Here is a 19,701-nt window from a genome sequence, read left to right as displayed (position 1 = left end):
AAAATGGCTGACATCGAAGTAAGTGTCGAAGGAATAGAAAAGCAACTGAAATCACTCAACAGAGGAAAGTCCACTGGACCTGACGGGATACCAATTCGATTCTACACAGAGTACGCGAAATGACTTGCCCCCCTCCCCTTCTAGCAGCCGTGTACCGGAAGTCTCTAGATGAACGTAAGGTTCTAAATGATGGGAAAAGAGCACAGGTAGTTCCAGTTTTCAAGAAGTGTCATCGAGCAGATGCGCAAAACTATTGGCCTATATCTCTGACATCATTCTGTTGTAGAATTTTAGAACATGTTTTTTTTGCTCGTGTATCATGTCATGTTACCCAGAACCTACTCTGTAGGAATCAATATGGATTGCGGAAACAGCGATCGTGTGAGACCCAACTCGCTTTATTTGTTCATGAGACCCAGAAAATATTATATATACGCTCACAGGTAGATGCCATTTGTAAGTAGGCTGTTTAGGTTTTTTTATTGGTAACGCCACCTCTGTATGAAAATCACTGGCTGTGCTGTGTGCAGTCTGTGGCTGCTTTGCATTGTTGTAATACTCGCCATTGTAGTGTTAGGCAGCTGGCTGTGAACAGCGCGTAGCGTTGCGCAGTTGGAGGTGAGCCGCCAGCAGTGGTGGATGTGGGGAGAGAGATGGCGGAGTTTTGAAATTTGTCATGAACTGCTATATTTATAAATGATGATATCAAGGTAAATACAATGTTTGTTCTCTATTAATATCTTTCATTTGCTAACTATCCCTATCAGTAGTTAGTGCCTTCCATAGTTTGAATCTTTTATTTAGCTGGCAGTAGTGGCGCTTGCTGTATTGCAGTAGTGGGAGTAACCAAGATTTTTGTGAGGTAAGTGATTTGTGAAAGGTATAGTTTAATGTTAGTCAGGGCCCGTTCTTTTGTAGGGATTATTGAAAGTCAGATTGCGTTGCGCTAACAAAATATTGTGTGTCAGTTTAAGCTCAGTCCCGTAAAATTGTTCAAAGGGGACGTTTCACATTTTCCTTGACTTCCCGAAGGCGTTCGATACAGTTCCGCACTGAAGCCTGATAAACAACGTAAGAGCCTACGGCATATCAGACCAGCTGTTTGAGTGGATTGAAGAGTTTTTAGCAAACAGAACACAGCATGTTGTTCTCAATGCAGAGCCGTCTACAGACATTAAAGTAACCTATGGCGTGCCACAGGGGAGTGTTATGGGACCATTGCTTTTCACAATATATATATAAACGACCTAGTAGATAGTGTCGGAAGTTCCATGCGGCTTTTCGCGGATGATGCTGTAGTATACAGAGAAGTTGCTGCATTAGAAAATTGCAGCTAAATGCAGGATGATCTGCAGCGGATAGGCACTTGGAGCAGGGAGTGGCAACTGACCCTTAACATAGACAAATGTAATGTATTGCGAATACATAGAAAGAAGGATCCTTTATTGTATGATTATATGATAGCGGAACAAACACTGGTAGCAGTCACTTCTGTAAAATATCTGGGAGTATGCGTACGGAACGATCTGAAGTGGAATGATCATATAAAATTAATTGTTGGTAAGGCGGGTGCCAGGTTGAGATTCATTGGGTGAGTCCGTAGAAAATGTAGTCCATCAACAAAGGAGGTGGCTTACAAAACACTCGTTCGACCTATACTTGAGTATTGCTCATCAGTGTGGGATCCGTACCAGGTCGGGTTGACAGAGGAGATAGACAAGATCCAAAGAAGAGCGGCGCGTTTCGTCACAGGTTTATTTGGTAAGCGTGATAGCGTTATTGGGATGTTTAACAAACTCAAGTGGCAGACTTTGCAAGAGAGGCGCTGTGCATCGCGGTGTAGCTTGCTGTCCAGGTTTCGAGAGGGTGCGTTTCTTATACATCCCGAGGAGATCGCCAATGTAAGATTAGAGAGATTCGAGCGAGCACGGAGGCTTTCCGGCAGTCGCTCTTCCCGCGAACCATATGCGACTGGAATAGGAAAGGGAGGTAATGACAGTGGCACGGTAAGTGCCCTCCGCTACACACCTTTAGGTGGCTTGTGGAGTATAAATGTAGATGGATGTAGACGTAGATCTGGCGTCATAGTTGAGTTCATTGTTACTTACGACGCCTTGGGAATTGCGGGCTCCCTGAACAGGAACGTCAGCAGGTGACTGGTCTACCGGGCGCCATCCCGCTGATACACTGAACACACACACGCAGTCGGGAGGAGGGCGCCTGTGGCGACGGAGCCGCAAGCAATGACGGCAACAGCCACCCGCGGGCCGAAGTGGAGGCGCAACCAGAATGGGACGTGCATTATTTACGGGCGCGAAGAAATGGACGAAATCCTCCAAGCCGCACTAGGAGAGCTAGCCTGGCCGGGAAGTCCCCCGCTGTGCCACGTATACGGCTGCGGTTCCGGCGGGGCTGAATATTTCATTCGCGCACCAAGCAGTCGGATTATTCTACTGAGCGCAGGTGCTGCGAAGAGCGAGGCAGTCGTTATGCACCGCATTTGTCTTCGTTACTCTGCTCCTGCCATTCGCCCTGCTCATGTCGTACGGTGGTACGTATTCCACCGAATGGAACTGTCTATTCACGTATGCATTGCAACTGTAACGTCTGTTCGCTGTTCCTTTCAAAATGCAGCTAGGATAACAGATAACGTACTGGAATCGAGGGGCACAGTAAATTTTGCACCGTACGTGGTGAGTACATAAAAGATATCCGATTATAGCACCAAGAGGGCTAAGCAAGCGCGGTGCACCGATCTGGAAAAATATCAAGGGACTGGCTGCAGTAAGCAGAAGCGGAATACTGTATAGTAGTTCGTTGCCACCGAAGTCGTGACGTTTTCATAGTAGAACGAACCTACCCGTCTTCTGTATGAGACGTCAGATGTAATACTCTAGATATCAGGGACGTAACAAAGCCTTGTTCTTTCAATAGTGCTGTTAAAAATACTGCAGACGTCAGTAGCTAAATATTTGATCGTGGAAAATAAATTGATCATTCTCTTCTTACTTTGCCTCTAATTAGCAGAGTTTATTGTTTTTAGTGTATATGTCGTTGATTTCGTAGCTGTTATGATTAGTGATGGCAAACAAGTAAGCTACTGTGCGTGCAATAACATCAGATGCCTTTGCATGTTTGCCTCTTCCTAATGTGTATCTCACTTTACCCGTCCCAAGCTGTGCCAACGCTCGATGCAGCAGCATGTGCAATGCTGCTGAGGACATGGGCAGAAGTGTTCATCCATGATGTGTTGGGCTATATGTTTTACAGTGTGTACATTATGCAACAAATAGTATGGAAATATGGATTAAACACACCAAAGGTTATATAAGCATTCCACTCACTACTTTCAATGGTATCACATAGCAACCAATAAAATATTTTCACACGTATAATAAAAATCTAAAGTCAAAGAGTAAATAGCTTTTTGAACGAGTAAATACTTTTCCCTAATTCACGTAGCATTCTTAAAATCAGTAAGTATCTTGTACTACATACTTTCTAAAATAGACTACGTTCTTGTTCCGGGTTGCTGGCTTTCAAAAAAATTAATTGTGGCCCTCAAGTGTGTACCCTCAGAGTTGAAATATTAAAAGTTTTGGCTGGTTTTGTTGTCTAGGGGCTGGGATACGTAGTTGCCGCAATGCATGCCAAATACTGCTGAGTCTAGAGAATACAATATGAATACACACATGAATCGAATGGTTGAAGGTTCCTAAAACTCACCAACTGCGAATTTTGAATGTAACATAGAAATTTATAAATGAAAGATTGCAATTAAATAAAATTTGCAGGTCCTATTTTAACGACTTTAAATGATGAGTATGACAGCAGAAGTACTTTTAAGAGTACCGTTTATTTCTGCAAAACACTTATTGCTGTCGATGGTCCAGCAAATAAATAAAATATAAGTTCAGAAACTGGGAAACAACAGATTCCTACCTCATGTAATTAGTTATGAACAACAACACAGCTCGCGAGATTTCACTTCTAAACGCATACTACGTCTTCACAAGCCACGGAAATCTCACAAGTGCCCAAGTCGGCACTACGAAATATTTCTATCTCCTGCGACCACGTGCAAACTGCTCAACACATTACAAGTATTTCCTGTGACCGTCCATCACGCCTTCCCGTCCAGCACTCCCCCTGTCCTGTGTGCACCCAATGTTCCTCCCCACTTCCATACAGTCTCTCCATTGACTTCGGTAGTTGCCTACCGTACTAACGAATGCTGTGATTGGCTAAAGCGCTCCCGCCATGTCTCCAAGCCAACGCACACTCACAAACATATTGAAACACATACAAAATACTGGATTTACATGTAGATAACTTGAAATTAAATAAATATTCCTATGGCTGCACCATAAACACGTTCTAACACACATTATTAAATACATAAACAAATTAAATAAACAAATAGAAACAAAAGTAGGCTAATAGCTTAACGTCTCTGTGCTTTCAGCCGGCCGCGGTGGCCGTGCGGTTCTAGCGCTGCAGTCCGGAACTGCTGGGCTGCTACGGTCGCAGGTTCGAATCCTGCCTCGGGCTTGGATGTGTGTGATGTCCTTAGGTTAGTTAAGTTTAAGTAGTTCTAAGTTCTAGGGGACTGATGACCTAAGATGCTAAGTCCCATAGTGCTCAGACCCATTTTTTGTGCTTTCAAAAACACAGTAAACATTCGACCAATTTCTTCTTGAATAGTATATATCGAACATAAACAAAGACATAGACGAATAAATATATTTATAAGTATGCTGCTCCCGTTTTTTCGTGTAACTGTCGAGTACTTATGGCCTGACGCGATCAATACTAATCAGCCACTTTAACTTCCAATAACTCATGTACTATTCAAGTTACATGGCCGGCCGCTGTGGTCTAGCGGTTCTAGGCGCGCAGTCCGGAACCGCGCGACTGCTACGGTCGCAGGTTCGAATCCTGCCTCGGGCATGGATGTGTGTGATGTCCTTAGGTTAGTTAGGTTTAAGTAGTTCTAAGTTCTAGGGGACTGATGACCACAGTAGTTAAGTCCCATAGTGCTCAGAGCCATTTCAACCAAGTTACATGACTGTAATTCATACCAATATAGGTTTACACTAGTAGCTTTCTAAAGACATGTCGATCGTCAAAATCGGATAAACCGTTTAGATTTTGGAAATTCGTTGCTGGGTGTTATTTGTATAATTTAAAGTAAGATACTAAATTTTAAACTAATAAAGATATCGAAAAGCTGATTACACTATCAGAATAATCATGCAAATTATGGTAATGTACACGTTTCTTTTTAAGGACTCATGATTCCTGTGGCTATTATTAATTTCTACATGAACTGTAAAATGTCTGCCATTATGGTTTCAGAAAGTTCGCCATCTTTGGCACTCCCGGCATACAAATCTCCTTCATCAAAGAAAGCACAGTCCTCGACACCAGCGTCAACATGAAATTCCCAGCCACGCAGTTGGCCTGGACCACGCGCTGGCGCCACCCCTCTTGATTCGGCTGATGTTCGGCACCTCACGGTTGCTGACGAGCCTAGGTTTGCCGAGCAACCCGTGCGGCCACGCCAACTCCGAACTCAGAATATTTTCAGGGGGCCAAAACTCACTAATTAACTCACAGGGTGCAAGCTGTCTGCTTACCAAATTTCATTGAAATAGGTTCAGCAAGTTTATCGTGAAATCTAACGGACAGCGTTACTTTCGCATTTATAATATTAGTATGGAGAACAACTTCAATTAATATATCTTTTATCCGTGATCCGACTTTGATATATGAAGCCTAAGCTGTGCCCTAGTTTAGGTCAAGTTACCTGTGAAAACACCATGAAAATTCTTCTAGTAAACTTGCGAGTTAGCGTGTTCAGAGAAACAGACAGACACGAGAGTTCTACACATTTATTATTGGCACAGATGGTACGATGATTCTTATATCCTGGTATTTAGAAGACGACTGCATAAAGACTACAAGACATGCAGAAAAACCACACATGTCAGTGGATAGAGCATATCTCCAAATTCGTAATAGCGCTAAATGTGAGTCAGTTGTGATGGTTCTGCGAAGGTTTCCTTCCAAACACAAGTCCACGGCTGTCCGTTGTTGTTGCTGTGGAGTATGCGAAGGTGTGTGTTTGGTTCATTGGTTGATTTGGGGGAGGGGACAAAACAGCAAGGTCATTGGCCCCATCGGATTGGGAGAGATGAGAAAGAAAATCGGTCGTGCCATTTCAAAGGAACCATCCCTGAATTTTTCTGACGTGATTTAGGGAAATCAGGATGGCCGGATGCGGGCTTGAACCGCCGCCGCCACGCGGGGTAACTGCCTTTGCCACGGTTCGCGTGGCTCTTCCTGTCCGAGGTTCAAGCCCTCCCTCGGGCGTGGGTGTGTGTGGGTTGTCTTTTGAGTAAGTTAGTTTAATTTGGAATAAGTTGTGCGTAAGCTTAGGTTTCGATGACCTCAGCATTTGGGTCCCATAGGAGCTTACCACATATTTCCAAAATTTGAACCGTCACCCTCCCGAATGCGAGTGCAGTGTGCTAACCACTGCACCACCTCGCTCGGTCATCTTTGAATGACTGCAGGAGGATACAAGAGGACTTAGACAAAATCTCTAGTTGGTGTGACGAAACGCAGCTAGCTCCAGACGCAGAAAAACGTTACTTAATGCAGATGAGTAGGAAAACAAACCCATAATGTTCGAGTACAGCATTAGTAGAATGTTGTATAACTCAGTCACGTCGATTAAATATCTAGCTGTAACATGCCAAGCAACATGAAATGGAATGAGCATGTAAGGATTGTTGTAGGTAGGCGATTAGTCGACATCGGCTCATTGGTAAAAGTTTAGAGAAGTGTGGTTCATCTACAGGGTGTTACAAAAAGGTACGGCCAAACTTTCAGGAAACATTCCTCACACACAAATAAAGAAAAGATGTTATGTGGACATGTGTCCGGAAACGCTTAATTTCCATGTTAGAGTTCATTTTAGTTTCGTCAGTATGTACTGTGCTTCCTCGATTCACCGCCAGTTGGCCCAATTGAAGGAAGGTAATGTTGACTTCGGTGCTTGTGTTGACATGTGACTCATTGCTCTGCAGTACTAGCATCAAGCACATCAGTACGTAGCATCAACAGGTTAGTGTTAATCACGAACATGGTTTTGCAGTCAGTGCAACGTTCACAAGTGTGGAGCTGGCAGATGCCCATTTGATGTATGGATTAGCACGGGGCAATAGCCGTGGCGCGGTACGTTTGTATCGAGACAGATTTCCAGAACGAAGGTGTCCCGACAGGAAGACGTTCGAAGCAATTGATCGGTCTCTTAGGGAGCACAGAAAGTTCCAGCCTATGACTCGCGACTGGGGAAGACCTACAACGACGAGGACACCTGCAATGGACGAGGCAATTCTTCGTGCAGTTGACGATAACCCTTATGTCAGCGTCAGAGAAGTTGCTGCTGTACAAGGTAACGTTGACCACGTCGCTGTATGGAGAGTGCTACGGGAGAACCTGTTGTTTCCGTACCATGTACAGCGTGTGCAGGCACTATCAGCAGCTGATTGGCCTCCACGGGTACACGTCTGCGAATGGTTCATCCATCAATGTGTCAGTCCTCATTTTAGTGCAAATGTTCTTTTTACGGATGAGGCTTCATTCCAACGTGATCAAATTGTAAATGTTTACAATCAACATGTTTGGGCTGACGAGAATCCGCAACTCAATTGTGCAATCACGTCATCAACACAGATTTTCTGTGAACGTTTGGGCAGGCATTGTTGGTGATGTCTTGATTGGGCCCCATGTTCCTCCACCTACGCTCAATGGAGCACGTTATCATGATTTCATACCGGATACTCTACCTGTACTGCTAGAACATGTGCCTTTACAAGTACCATACAACATGTGGTTCATCCACGATGGAGCTCCTGCACATTTCAGTCGTTGTGCTCGTGTGCTTCTCAACAACAGATTCGGTGACCGATGGATTTGTAGAGGCGGACCAATTCCACGGCCTCCACGCTCTCCTGACCTCAACCCTCTTGACTTTCACTTATGGGGGCATTTGAAAGCTCTTGACTACGCAACCCCGGTATCAAATGTAGAGACTCTTCGTGCTCGTATTGTGGACGGCTGTGATACAATACGCCATTCTCCAGGGCTGCACCAGCGCATCAGGGATTCCATGCGACGGAGGGTGGATGCATGTATCTTCGCTAACGGACATTTTGAACATTTCCTGTAACAGTGTTTGAAGTCACGCTGGTAAGTTCTGTTGCTGTGTGTTTCCATTCCATGATTAATGTGATTTGAAGAGAAGTAATAAAATGAGCTCTAACATGGAAAGTAAGTTTTTCCGGACACATGTCCACATAACATATTTTGTTTCTTTGTGTAACACCTTTTTGTAACACCCTGTATAAAGGAGATCGCATATAGGACACTAGTGGGACATATCGTTGAATAGAGTTCGAATGTTTGGGGTCTGTACCAGGTCAAATTAAGGACAGATAGCGAAACAGTTCAGAGGTGGGCTGCTAGATTTGTTACCGGTTGGTTCGAACAATATGCAAGCGTTACGGAGATGCTGTGGGAACTCGAATGGGAATCCGAAGGAAAGGCTACGCTCTCTTCGAGGGGCACTGTTTGGATAATTTAGAAAATCGTCATTTGCGGCTGGCTGCAAAACGATTCTACTGCTACCATTTCGCGAAGGACGACGAAGAGAAGACTAGAGAGAATAGGCTTCGCTCTATTTGCGAGAGGAACAGAGGAGAAAATGACTAGTAGTGGTACAGGGTACACTCCACTACGAGCCATATGGTGGCTAGCGGAGTATGTATGTAGATGTAGATGTAGATGTAGAAGTAAAGTATCGAATAAACAAAAAACATCAATGGGTGGTATAGCATATTCCTCAATACTGCTTATGTGTTACAAACAAAATAGTCCTGCTAGGACCATCGGCAGAGAACGTGATGCGTGTGCGGTAATCAGTCATCAGAAGAAATTCATTCAGCTTGAAGAAATCGTAGTCACCTGCGAACCAAGAACTGCAGATGCCTCGTTCAAGTGCCTGGTGCATTTTAGGCAATTGTCTGCAGTTTTAACGCTTGGCTGTTTCTCGTGACAATGAGCTTCGACCTGACTCTTACAATGACTTCCAGCGGTCACTATAAGAAGAAGGTTTTTCGCAGAATTTGATTTTCAGTGACAAAGCCACGTGTCATGTGTCTGGAAAGGTTAATCGCCATAATGTGCAAACCATTTACACGAGGTTGTGGAACACATTCCAGGTTCACATTAAGTTAAAGTCTTCTGTGCCACGTCTTCTTCAAATGTTTATAAACAATTTTCTTTCACTGAGAAAACTGTGAGTGGTTTTGTGAATGTGGACACGCCGCATCGAAATCAAAGTAACAGAAGTACAGTGTAGACTTCATTATGGAACAAGATGTCCACTACTCTTTCATTCAAACGTTTGTGCTTGCTTCAATGCTGAACTGCATAAGCATAGGATTGGACATGTTTGCTCTCATGACATCCTTGTTCAGTAGCCACCACCGTCACCTGATTTATCTCCCTGTGGTTTCTTCTTATCTCATGGGGAGTTGCTAGTCTCTCTAGTTTGCGCTTGCTTCAATACTGAACTGCATGAGCATAGGATTTGACATGTTTGCTCTCATGACATCCTTGTTCAGTAGCCACCACCGTCACCTGATTTATCTCCCTGTGGTTTCTTCTTATCTCATGGGGAGTTGCTAGTCTCTCTAGTTTGCGCTTGCTTCAATACTGAACTGCATGAGCATAGGATTGGACATGTTTGCTCTCATGACGTCCTTATTCAGTAGCCACCACCGTCACCTGATTTATCTCCCTGTGGTTTCTTCTTATCTCATGGGGAGTTGCTAGTCTCTCTAGTTTGCGCTTGCTTCAATACTGAACTGCATGAGCATAGGATTGGACATGTTTGCTCTCATGACATCCTTGTTCAGTAGGCACCACCGTCACCTGATTTAACTCCCTGTAGTTGACGGTTCGCCTTATATATATATATATATATATATATATATATATATATATATATATATATATATATATATATATATATAAGCACCTGTTACGCGACTTCCAGAAAGGAAAGCTTATGGATAAAGGATTAGGGACGTGGCATTGACACGCCTACGGAGGACGGTTAACAAAACGACGGAGACAAGAAATGTAAGGAAAGGACGAGAAACAATACAAAGAGTAAATCGGATTTATTCATCGGTACTTGGAATGTGAGATTGAAACGTCCCAACTGCCCAACGCTACAATGGCGAGTATTCGAACAATGCCAACCAGCCACAGACTGCACACAGCACATCCAGTTATTTTCATACAGAGCGCTACGTGGCGTTACAAATAAGAAAACCTAAACAGCCTACTTACAAGATCACTATACCGTCCAGGAGCTCTAAAAGTGATGCTAGACCAAATAATGAACCTGAAGCAGAGCATCATAGCATTACAGGAAGTAAGACGGACAGGTAGTGGAATCCTAGAAAAGAAAGAAGCAAAAATATTTTACAGTTGTAGCGAAAGGAATCATGAGCTATGGACGGGATTTGTGGTTTATCAGCAGCTGAAACAACGCCTTAAACCCAAGACTATCGACGCTTTTTCAATTCAAAATTGTTAAGGCTTTCGTGGCCACTTGTTGAAGCTTTGACAATGCCAGCCACTCGTGCTGGCGAAACGTCAGAAAAATCATTAGATGAACGTCGGCCGAAGAACCCGAGACAGAAGCCAATAGGCTTTTTCAATTACTCCACGATTAACGTCCACGCAGCAACGGAAGGAGAAACAGAGGATGAGGAGAAAGAAGCTTTCTACGAATCTCTGGAAAGAGCTTATGATGAATGCCCAGGGCATACTAGCCACAAACCTAATTGACCAGGTGGGAAGAGAACAGATCCATACACCAATAGTCAGCATCTATAGTAGACATGCGATAAGTAATGACAACGGGGCAAGGTTCATACTGCCGGCCGCTGTGACCGAGCTGTTCTAGGTGCTTCAGTCTGGAACCGCGCGACCGCTACGGCCGCAGGTTCGAATCCTGGCTCGGGCACGGATGTGTGTGATGTCCTTAGGTTAGTTAGGTTTAAGTAGTTCTGAGTTCTAGAGGACTGGTGACCTCAGATGTTAAGACCCATAGCGCTCAGAGCCGTTTGAACCCAGGCTGATACCATTTGCAACATCCGGAAACGTGGTAGGTTCACCATTGTCCCCACACAAGGAAATACACAAGGGAACATTCACAGCACCAGACAGAAGTACAACAAATCAGATCGAACATGTACTGATAGATGCAAGTCACATGTCAGGCTTACTGGATGTAAGGGGTATTGGAGGTCCAAATACAAACAGGGATCACTTTCTAGTTTGAGCACGGGTGAGGGCAAGCATGTCTAACACAGTAAAAAGAACCTGGTCCTCGACACAGAAATATGACGCCACAGCTCTAGAATCAGAGGTAGCAAGGGAAGATACCAGGAGAGAATAATTCTGGGCGTTGAAAACGCTGGAGCATGTAACAGCGTGGAAGACCTATGGGAAAAGATAAAAAAGAGAGTGCAGACAGCACCAAGTGAGCTATTTGGGAACAGAATAAGGCAAACTGGGGCCTCGTGGTTCGATACCGAATGTAAAATAGTAACAAAAGAAGAAAATGAAGCTTACAGAAAGACATTACAACGACATTGTACCTGGAAGATAACGGAAGAACATAAAAAAGGGGGAATTTCGAAAAAGGATCAATCAAAGGAACAAGAGATAATGGATGAAGACAAATATTGAAGAAATCGAACTTCTGAGAAGTGCATACGAGGCAAGGAAAATTTTATAGGGGGGTGAATAAGGCACGGAAACCTTTAAAGGGCAGGACAAGTTTAAGATGAAAATGGCGAAATTATAAGTGAAGAGAAGGAGATATGTGAGAAGCGGCATCGCTACTTTAATAAACTCCTTAATTCAAGACCAGTTGTACCAAGAAACCCAACAGAAATACAAGAGGAAGAGGACCCAGATAACAGTACGGACCCCTGCTAAGCCGGCCGTTGTGTCCGAGCGGTTCTAGGTGCTTCAGTCTGGGACCGCGCGACCGCTACGATTGCTGGTTCGAGTCCTGCCTCGGGCACGGATGGGTGTGACGTCCTTAGGTCAGTTAGGTTTAAGTAGTTCTATGTTCTAGAGGACTGATGACCTCAGGTGTTAAGGGAGAATTATATGACCTACATATGAGGAGACGAAATGGATTGCGATTACTATAGAGGGATCATCCTGCTTAAGCTGGGATATGAAATCCTCTCTAACATACCGTACGACCGACTTCTTACAATAATAGTAAGAGAAACGGGACCGCACGAACGTGAATTCATCTCAGGTAAGTCAACTATCGACCAGATATTTACCCTAAGACAATCTCTGGAAAAAACAAAGGAGTATGGGGTGGGAAAGTATCATATTTTAATTGATTTTAAAGCAGCTTACGACAGTATAGACAGAGAGCAACTATACCAAGCTCTAGCTTGGATGTAAGGATGACAATGAGAGAAACACAAGGTTGCATAAAAACTGGAGGAATGTTATCCAATACTTTGGAAATCAAAAATTGAGTACGGCTAGGGGATGCGTTGGCATGCCTCCTATTCAACGCCACCTTTGAGAAGGTCATGAGAGAAGCAAATATCTTGAATAGGGGAACGATTTTTCATAAATCTGTGTGGGTACTGGCCTATGCGGGCGACATAGTAGCAAGAACGCTGACGGCAATGGAAGAGACATTCGCTGCACTTGAACAGGCCGGCAGGAATATAGGACTAAAAATCAATGAGCAGAAAAGAAAATACCTAACTGCTGGGAAAGCACACAAGGAGAACATGCCAGTGTGAACATGGGTAGTTATATCTTTGAAAGAGTCGATCATTTAAAGTACCTAGGTTCGACTGTATCCAGCCTAAACGATACCTTATATGAATTAAAGCAGAGAATAATTGCGGAAATGAAGTTTATTTTGCCTTAACAAAGCATATGTCTTCAAGGTTCCTGACTAGGAGCACAAAACTAACCATTTGTAAAACTCTGACACGTTCCATGACCTTAGAGATTTGTTAATCAATTTGGTCCTACGGGACTTGACGTGTAAATAAATAAATAAACGAGTGCTTACATACGCCTCTGAAACCTGTGTTCTGATAGCAAAGGATGATGAATCGCTGGGTGCATTTGAGGGAAGGATTCTCAAGAGAATCATCGGCCCAGTTTGCGAAAGGAAAAGATGGAGGAGGAGATACAACCATGAGTTGCACATCATCAACAAAGACCAGCCTGTTAGAAGAATTGTGAAGTCATCTAGGCTGAGGTGGGCTAGACACGTGGCACGGATGACTGATACAGAAATACTAAAAAGGATTTCACAACGAAAGCCAGGTGGACAGAGAGAACTTGGTCGACCGAAAACTAGATGGGAGGACGAAGTCATAGAAGACTTTCGAAAGATGGGCTACAGGAACTGGAAAATGCTAGCAAGGGACTGGGTAAATGGAAGAAGATAATTGAAGAGGCCAAGACTCATCATGAGTTGTAGAGCCACAGAAGAAAAGAATTTATTTTTTGGGGGTAATGTCAAAATCGTGTATTTCTGACTTCACTGCCACTTGATATGGAAGAGTTGCATGGAAGGATAATAATGCGGTCACTGACATCAACCATTACTTCTTGGGACGTGGCCAGAGTTTCATATTGACGCGTGTGTAATGCGAGGAAAATATTGGGATAAACGTTCAATCCTCCTGTACGTGTCTATTTTCTGTACGTTTTACAGTTTTTGCATAATATTTTTCGGAAACCCTGTAGGTACTTACGAATAACGTTGTACTTTTTTGGTCGTGACTCTTCTGGTTTTAATGGAAAATGTATTCAATTTACGGTCGTTGTGTTTGCCACCAGAACCTGTTTTCCTGTTTCCCACAACATTTACTCGAGATATCTGCCCGACATTGTCAGATGCTGGCTGTTTGTAACTGCTAGCAAGAAGCAAGTAGGTGCTGCTTGAAAGCAGTGACAAATATCAACCACGTGACCGTATTAGAACACACACAGTGACGGAAAAAATGATAAAAGAAACCCACGTAAGACGGTTTACATTATCAAAAGTTCACCCAAGGTGTAACGAAGGCACAAATTACATCCAGTCTAACGAAATACATCTTTTTTCTCCGAACCTGATAAGCCTTACAGAGACTGTGCTACAAAATAAATAAAAGTGTCCGAAAGACGTCTGAAACAGAATATCGGTCCACAAATAGATAAAAAATAAATAGCAACCCTCATGGTTGAGTAAAAAGCATTATAATACAGGAAAATATTAAAGAAAGAACTAAGGCAAACATTGGTCTAACGAAAGAACTAGTAAGCAATGAAATCAAAAGCATAATGGCACACTTGAAAGGAAATACTAGACACTAAAATAGTACAGAATCCATGGCGCTGACTAATACCAACAAGGAACTACAAGTGGACGACAATGATACTGAAGATATGAATATTCAGACTTTATAGATGTAGAATTTGACACTTATATAACAATAGAACAAGAATTAGAAAACGACGGATTTCGACTTCTAGATGTAGATAACCGAACAATCCTACCAATAAATACAGAAGGTGAAAAGGAAACACATAGTAAATCGCGGATAAAGAGCAACACATTAGTAAGAAACGTAAGTTCATCACAATGACTAAAATCAGACCCAAATAACAGATTCGACACACAGTTGGGAAACTCTGAAAAACACTGAACATACACAGGAAGACAATGGGAGAACAAAACAGTGAAAAAGAAATCCCAGAGCACCTTCGTTTCAATTCCAACTTACGTTACACAAGAGACGCCACTCAGACCAACCGTGGATTACAGAAATTCTCTCGCATACCAACACTGAAGATAAATTTCGGAAACGTGATCACAAAACTATAGATTACAAGGAGTCTGAACTATAAGAGGCACTAAACAATTGATTCAATACATTAGAGACACACAGATTCTAATTTAATGTAGAGAATATGTTTCATAATATATCAATTACAGAAAGAACAAACTTCATAGAAGGAAACCTTAAAAGCCACAGTAGACTTCCACCTAAATACATCAAAGTAACAGTTAAGATGCTAGATCTAGTAATAGAATTATTACCAGTGGAATATCCAGCGCCTGGAAAAAAGGAAACATGTTTTAAAACTATTTAAAACGCGTCATAATTGACGAAATAGTAGTAAACAGGTACAACGTCCTTTACTGTGTTTCATAAACAGATGATACACTATGGCTGATAGATGAACCAAGTGTCCGCAGCTCGTGGTCGTGCGGTAGCGTTCTCGCTTCCCGCGCCAGGGTTCCCGGGTTCGATTCCCGGCGGGGTCAGGGATTTTCTCTGCCTCGTGATGACTGAGTGTTGTGTGATGTCCTTAGGTTAGTTAGGTTTAAGTAGTTCTAAGTTCTAGGGGGCTGATGACCATAGTTGTTAAGTCCCATAGTGCTCAGAGCCATTTGAACCATTTTTAGATGAACTAAGCAAAAAAAAAAAAAAAACAACCAGTTAGATGCACACAAAAATCCTCCGTAAGATAAACATTACAAAGAAAAAAAGAGAAATACACATTCATATATCTTCGAGATTATAATAAAGATTCAGAGCAACCATCTGAAAATGAATATATACCAAAAGTCCACAACAATGCACACAATGAACCATAAACTGATGGCAAAAGTCATCGGATACCTCCTAATATCGTGTCGGACCTTTTCTTTGAGCGGCGTAGTGCAGCAACTCGACGTGGCATGGACTTAATAATTCGTTGAATGCCCCCTGCAGAAATACCGAGCTATTCTGCCTCTATAACCAACTATAATTGTGGATGTGTTGCCTCTGCGGGGCTTCGTGCACTGATTATGGCCCATAAATGTTCTATGGGGCACATTTCGGTCGATATGGGTGGCCATATTATTCTCTCGAACTGTCCAGAAGTTCCCTCAAACGAATCACAAATAGTTGTCGCCTGCCGCGCGGAGTGGCCGTGCGGTTTGAGGCTCCATGTCATGGACCGCTCGGCCCCTCCCGCCGGAGTCTCTAGTCCTCCCTCGGGCATGAGTGTGAGTGTTGTTCTTAGCATAAGTTAGTGTAAGTAGTGTGTAAGTCTAGGGACCGGTGACCTAAGCAGTTTGGTCCCATAGGAATTCACACATATTTTTGAGTTGTTGCCTGGTGATATGGCGCATTACCGTCGATAAAAATGAAGCCCATGAATGGCTGTAAATAGTTTTCAGTTAGCCGGACATAACCATTTCCAGTGGGTTCAGTTGGGCCGGAGTACCCAGTCCATTCCATATTGTTGTGTCGATTCCCTAAGGTCTCGACACAATGAGTGGCTAGGTGCACGCGAAACTAACGCAGACGGGCGTAAATTCTGAAACAGGAGACTGGATGAAAAACTATAAAGAAAAGAAGAGAGATTGTCATCTACTTAACTTTTAATGATGTTCTTCTTGTTGAAATACATCTCTTGCATAGTAGTAAGCAATTAGCAATGATACACATGGCGCCTTGCTAGGTAGTAGCGATGGACTAGCTGAAGGCTATTTAATCTGTCTCTCGGCAAATGAGAGGAATACTTGGTAGGTCTAGTCGCAAGCTATGTCGTCCGTACAACTGGGGCGAGGTCAATACCGTGTCTTGTGACCTGCCATGTGGTGGCGCTAGGATTGCGATTACACAGTGGCGACACGCGGGTCCGACATGTACTACAGGACCGCGGCCGATTTAAGTTACCACCTAGCAAGTGTGGTGTCTAGCGGTGACACCACATTCCTCCCCCGCAAATCGGCGAACGGTCGTGAGATAAGGCTTCCGCCCGCCGTGGGGAGGACCCCATGTTGACGTATGCGATGAGGTGGGGAGCCTAACAACAGGCGAGGCTGTGCCACCCGCACCCGGCCATTCGGTCCGAGGGGAGCTAGGAAACGCCTGCAAACCTAGTCCAGGGTGCACGTCAACATGAGGTGTTTGCGCACGGAATGATATAAGAGGAGCCGCGGGGTCGACCTCCATGTGGTCGGAGCACCCGACGGGCGAAGACGACATCCGGTCCGGAGCGGGCAAGAGGTCCATGGCGGAGGACGGCTGGTCACGGGAAGCAAGCGGCGGCGCGTGACCCAGGGAGGCGCGAGGCGGCTGCAGCGAAGCGTCCGCTGCTGGCGGCGCCGGCGGCGGCTGCGGCGGCGCGACGCCATGAGGCAAAATGGAAGGCATCGTCGGTAACACCTGGGGATGAGGCGAGCCAGTAGATGGGTCCCCAGGGCGCTGACCCGACGGCTCCGTCGCTGAAAGCAGGCGGGGAGCGGCAGAACCCAGGCGACGACAGAGGCGCAGCTGATTGAGATGCCGACGCACCTCACCAGAGGCCCCCAAAACCAAATACATCGCGCGGCCGAGGCAGCGAAGAATGCGCCCTGCGAGCCAACGCTGTGAACCGCGATAGTTGCGATAATAGACAACGTCGCCAGGAGCAAAAGCAGGAGACTGCCGCTGCACAGGAACCTGATGTGGCGGATGCAGCAAAGACATCAAAGTTCGATGAGAACGACCATGAAGCAACTCAGCCGGCGAGCGACCATCGCGAGGCTGAGAGCGATATGAAGACAAAAAGAGCAACAACAAAACACCACGTCGGACAAAAAGTCTCTCCTTGTGAGCAAAAAAACGGCGAACCAAAGGATCCTCGATCCGTGACTTTGACAAGGGCCATTGCGTAGCAACAAAACGCAAAACGGAAGCAAGGACAGGGTCAGCAGCTGTGGCCGTAGCTACACGACGAAAATCAATCGGAAACGATGCGACCACGTCATCGGCTTCCGAATCAATGAACATGCAAGCAAGTTCGGAAGAATCGAATGCTTTATCCTCAGCAACAGGCAAACGGGACAACGCATCAGCGTTTCCGTGCTTAGCAGTGGACCGATACAAGATATCGTAGCGGTACTGCGAGAGAAAAAGAGACCAGCGAATGAATTTCTGCGCTGTACGTGGAGGTACAGGTTTGTTCGGATGAAAAAGCGATGTCAAAGGTTTGTGGTCCGTGATGATTGTAAAGTGACGACCATACAAGAAGTCATGGAACTTGGTAACACCAAACACTAGAGCTAAAGCTTCTTTCTCTATTTGTGAATAATTTCTTTGCGCAGATGAGAGCAATTTTGACGCAAAGGCAATAGGGCGATCATGCGAGCCATCCTTGTGCGCAAGCACAGCACCGATCCCGAAATCCGATGCATCTACCATCAACAAAAGGGGTTTTCGGGGATCGAATGGCGTAAGGCAAGTATTTGAAAGTAACGCCGATTTCAACTGGCGAAAGGCGCGTTCGCATTCCGTCGTCCAGACGAACGGAACACCTTTACGGCGTAAGCGATGAAGCGGAGCTGAAATGGAAGAAGCATTGCGCACAAATCGGTGATAATAATTTACCTTACCCAGCACACTCTGTAGCTGTTTTAAGTTCTGCGGTGACGGTAAGTCCTGAATGGCACGAAGGTGCTCTGGACTCGGATGTATACCTTGGGCGTTAAGGACATGGCCCAGGTACGGTAAGTCACGAGCAAAAAACACACATTTGTCCTTCCTCAAGCGAAGACCATTCTGACGCAAGACCTGAAATAAGGTCCGGAGATTCTGCAAATGTTCGGCTTCTGTCTTTCCTGAGATCACAATATCGTCCAGATAGTTCGCAGCAGTAGGGACCGACGCACAAATAGTTTGTAAATATTGCTGAAATAAAGCAGGGGCGGATGCACACCCGAATGGCAGTCTTTTGAAGCGATACAAGCCAAGATGCGTGTTAACCACTAAGACGCGCTGGGATTCTTCGTCCACAGGTAGTTGCAAGTACGCATCTGCTAGGTCCAATTTTGAAAAATATTTTCCCGGGCACAGTTTGTCAAAAAGATCTTCCGGGCGGGGCAAAGGAAAAGTAGCAGTCACAAGTTGTGGATTCACAGTTGCCTTGAAGTCCACACAAAGTCTCAGTTTTCCGGAAGGTTTTGGCAAAATGACTAAGGGTGAGGCCCAGAGAGAAGCCTGCACACGTTCAATGACACCTTGAGATTCTAATTCGGCTAATGTTTTTGCGACCTCATCACGCAATGCGTGGGGAACATTGCGCGCTCTGAAAAATTTAGGTTGCGCGTTGTCTTTCAGTTCCAAATGCGCTTCATAGTTCTTAGCGCAACCAAGGCCCGGTGCAAAAATGTCTGCAAATTCTTCACAAAGACTAGAAACACTGGCGGAAGGCACAGTCTGATTCACTGATAGGACCCGATTTACTATAGACAAATTAAACAATTGAAACAAATCTAAACCAAACAAGTTCACTGCACTAGAGGAACGAAGAACATAAAATGACACAAGTTTTGTCTGTCCCTTGTATGTTGCAAGAAGGCTGCACTGTCCTAACACAGGGATCGGCTGTCCTGAGTAACTAGTTAACTTAACATTTGCGGCACGCAATGGCGGGGCGCCCAGTTGTTTGTACGTGTCGTGATTGAGCAATGAAACAGCAGCTCCGGTATCGAGCTGGAATGGGATCACTTTTCCTGCAAAGTCTAAG

The sequence above is a fragment of the Schistocerca nitens genome, chromosome 7 (genome assembly GCF_023898315.1).
Source record: "Schistocerca nitens isolate TAMUIC-IGC-003100 chromosome 7, iqSchNite1.1, whole genome shotgun sequence".
In the NCBI taxonomy this organism is placed as follows: Eukaryota; Metazoa; Arthropoda; class Insecta; order Orthoptera; family Acrididae; genus Schistocerca; species Schistocerca nitens.
The sequence above is the reverse complement of the archived record's forward strand: the minus strand, read 5'-3'. Positions refer to the sequence as shown.